A 4,772-nucleotide genomic window follows, 5' to 3' on the forward strand; every position below is an offset into this window, starting at 1 on the left:
ATAGAGACTCGGACAGCTTTTTGAAGATGAATAGTTTAAGGGAGGGAGATTTAACTAGAGCTAGCTTCACGTCCGCATCTCCATTCACCATCTGAGGGTAAAAAATAATTTTTTTTAAAAAAAAAGGAACAAGCATTCTAGCTGGCCTTGAGTGGGTGAGGGCCTTAAAAATCAACAGTATAGATCTTCTTTTCGTGTTGATCCGGGTTATGTTCAGGTTTGGCAAGATGGTCCCCGAAAAGAGAGAATGTGATCGGAGGCAGTTCTAGACTAGGACCATCTATAAGCCTGCTACAGTTAAGCACCTTAACTAGCTGAGGACCCACGCAATGCTTGCAGCTGAATTATATTTTACAAGTAAAAAAATTCATTTTCAGATGCTGCAACCATGCATTTTTTTTTTAAAAATGAAAATTTCTTATAAATTTGATTGAATTAAATAAGTTGATTTTATTTTAATTAAATAATAAAAAATATATTTGATTATAAAAAAAATAGGCAGCAATAATAAATGAACCAAACTTAAAAAAATAATTACAATAACTTAAAAAATTATCTTCTTAAAAAAATGATGCAACTTAATTTTCAATCCATTAAATATAAAAGGTTAAAATTAAAAAAAAATTAAAAAAATCATTTGAAATCAACACAAGTTAGTATGATAAACTTTCTAAGTTAAGTAATAAGAACTGAGTTAACCTTTGTTAACTTGAATTACCTATTAATGTAGTCTATAAGAATAATCTGATTAAAAAATAAAAAAACTTATAAATATTTTAAAAAATCTAGTTTATAAGATAAGGATAATCTGATTAAAAAAATAAAAAAAAAACTTACAAATATTAAAAAAAACAATGTTGAAAGTTAAAAAAAATTATTGAAAAAATATTAACCCGTATTAACTTTTTAAACCCATGACTTAGGTCGTTAGATTTTAAGTACCATATTTAAAAAAATCATAAAATTTAATTTTTAATAAATATAATGAAAAAAAAGTTAATTATACAAAAAGATATAGTAACTAAAATAATAAGCACCAATATTTTTAATCATTTTTACTCTATTTTGGCTCCCTCGGGAAAATAAATTATACGAAAGAAATCATGACAAGAAGATTATTTCCTTCCACGTTCAAGTAATTAAATAAACTTAAAAGCTTAAAAATTTATTTTAATTTAAAAAATTAAGTTATTAAATAAAATTTTAAATATAATTTATATTTTTTTATACACTGTAATTATGGACATCCATTAAATGTTATATAAATGTATTTTTTAGATTTTTTATTTTTGGGTGGGGGTGGGGGTTCAAGTACAAGAAGAAAAAACATAATATTTAAATAAATACTAATAATAATAATATTTGAAGAGACTAAATATTTTTAAGCTTTGTTTGTTTATTGAAAAGTAATTTTTTTTGAAAAGTAAATTCTGAAAAAGTGAATTATTTCCCGATGCTTAGTAGTGTGATGAAAAATAAGTTAAAAAATACTTTTCAGTATTTTGTTGTGTTATTGAAAATGGGTTGGAAAATAACTTAATGATATTTTATTTTTTTCAAATTTATTAAAATAATAAGAAACAAATCCTATAAATTTAAAAGTTGAATAAGAATGAAATTGAAAAAAAATATAAGTTTATAGATTATCTCAAATAAAATAAAGAATAATTAAAATAATAAAGATCAAATCTAACAAATAAAGAAATTAAAGATGAAGAAATTAAAATAATAATAATTATCATTTCATAAATTATTTCAAATAAAATAAGTAACAATCAAAAGAATGGGGATAAAATTTGATAGATTAAAATTTTTAAATAAAAAATAATAATGAAAAAGAAAATAATAATTATAAAAATAAGGACCAAAGTTAATATAAAAATTAAATTTTAAAAGATTAAATTGAAAAAAATATTCAAAACAAAATATATATAGCAATCAAAAGTTTGAGGATTAATTTGATATAATTAATAAATAATATAATATTTCTAAATTTTTCATAAATTCCAAAAAATATTTTTATTTGACTGGATAATATAATCAAAACATAAAAATAATTTGATCAAAATTTTGAAATACAAAAACTATTTTTTATATAATCAGTAAATAATTTGATTAAAAGTTTTTATAATATTTTTTTGAAAATTAAGCTAAAATTTTTTTAACTGAAAAATATTTTTTATTGATTAATTTTTTTAATAATAAATAAATTTAAAAAAATTTAAAAAATTATTTTCCGTTGAAGAAACAAGATAAGATTTTACCATAAATCTTATAATAAAAGTGGAAAGTAGTGATTGATTGGCAGGCACATCTTAGGCGGACCCTACACCAGTACCAAAGTTTCTTTTCAATTTGGCTCCCCGTTGAAAAGTTTCTATATTTGAAAGGATCAGCTACTTATTCTCACTTAATATATTAGATTTAATGTATTATATCCTTATAAAGAACGCCTGGATATTAGATTTTGTTTTGTATTTCCATCTATATCAAGATGAGAATTGTATCAATTTTTTTTATTAATTTAAAAGATTAAAATATAATTTATATTATTTTTTAATATATATTATCAAGTAAAAAAAAATTTGGATTAAAAAATTATATATGCATGTCTATATTATCTTATATTTTATTTTTTATTAAATAAAATGAGAATAATAAGACTCGATTGCCTGATAAATTTTTTTTGATATTATATTAAAAATTATTTTTAATAAAAAAGTTTAAATTATTAGAAGAGATTTTAAAATATAATTTATATTATTTTATTATATATTTTAATTATAGATCTGGAGGGTCAGTTAAAGAAGGAATAAAAACACAATATTTAAATAAATACAATTAATAATAATAATAATAATAATAATAATAATAATAATAATTGAAGAGACTAAATAGTTTTAGATTTTACGATTAATCTTATAATCAAAATTGGAAAATAGTGATTGATATCTTAGACAGACCCAACACTAATACCAAAGTTTCTTTTCAATTTGCCTCGGCATTGAAGATTTTCAATGTTTGAAGGGATTGGCTATTTATTCTCATTCATTGCACTAGATTTAATGTATTATATCCTTATAAAGAATATCTGGATATTAGATTTTGTTTTGTATTTCCATATATATCAAGGAGTGATCCTATACATAGAAGGTGAATTGTATGTTGAATGTTCATCACAGAACGCAGTATACATAGATAGCATCATCACCATTGCAGGGAATGGCAAATCCTGGACATCTCAAGCTTTTGATAATTGCAACCATGGCGATGGCTCTCCTCTTCTCACTAGGTAAATAGAAACTGAAACCTTACTATTATATCGCTCATTTTACAAATGCTAACTAGCTAGCTATTGCTTTGCTTCACAGGAGAAGCTATGAATCTTTGTCACACCTTTGATTCATGTGAACCTAAAGACTCTTGTCAGAAATATTGCAAAGCTGGTGGTTTTGCTGGAGGGAATTGTACACCGCCAAATATTTGTTGCTGTTATTACTGATTGTTCTCTCTTATCGTGAGAAGCTTTGTTCTTAATATCAAGGAATAAAAACTGAATACACCTTGCTGCCGTATATTTTCTTATAATCTATATACTCAACTTTTTAATAATTCTTAATTTAAATTATAAAAACTCTCACGAAATACTACATGAAATTAGTTACCGTCATCATTTAAAAGTTATCTATATATATATAAAACTTATTTAAATTTAAGTGAATATTACAAAAGCTCTCTTTTGTATCCAGAAATACCCTTAATAATTTTTAACCATTCTCTTACCAATAAAGGAGTTTTGGATATAAAAGAAATTTTGTGTATTATTTTCAAATTTTTAGGTGGTCATTACAGGGGTAGACCTAGAAATTCTACCTTGGAGGGGTCAAGATATATAGAAACAAGTGAAAAAATTAAAAATAAATTCCATTTCAATAAGCTCAATAATTATAACAAAGAAAAATTCTCGATTTTATTATATGCAGTAGTTTATTACATTCTAATAAATACTAAAAGTTAAAAATATTTAATATGGATATTAAAAACAAAATAAATACAGGAAAAAAACTCTAAACTAAGTCATCCTTAACGATTTTCTATTCTGCGGAACTTGTCCATATATAAATATATTGTGAAGTTGCAAATTCTTTTTTTATATTGACAAATAATTTGTTGGCAAGAAAATTATCAACTATTTTACTATGAAATTTGTTTTCACCAATTTCATGACTGAGAAAGCTTGGTTATAGTTGATATAAGAAGAATATTTCTTGATTTTCTTATATGCAGTCCTCTATTACATTCTAATAAATACTTAAAGTTAAAGATATTTAATATAGACATTAAAAACAAAATAGAAACAGGAAAAAAAACTCTAAACTAAGTCATCCTTAATGATTTTCTATTCGGTGGAACTCGTCTATAATTATATATACTGTGAAGTTGCAAAAAAAAATTTATGTTGACAGATAATTTATCAGCAAGAAAATTATTAACTATTTTAATATGAAACTTGCTTTCACCAACTTCATTACTGAAAAAACTTATTTGTGGTTATAGTTGATATAAGAAGAATTAAGATTAATTAAATTAATTTATTATTAGATTTTTATTTTCCATAAGGTGCCACTGCTCTACACAACTAAAAAAATATAGTTAATTTTTGAAGTTTTAGATGTTATAATATATTAAACTCATAATGTTTCAGAAATAACGTTCATTTATTTAAGCTGAATTCCTTGGCTTTTAAAAGTTATTTCTCAAATTGAGTTTTT

Source organism: Populus euphratica, unplaced genomic scaffold, assembly GCF_000495115.2.
Source record: "Populus euphratica unplaced genomic scaffold, PopEup_1.0 scaffold210.1, whole genome shotgun sequence".
NCBI classification, from domain to species: domain Eukaryota; kingdom Viridiplantae; phylum Streptophyta; class Magnoliopsida; order Malpighiales; family Salicaceae; genus Populus; species Populus euphratica.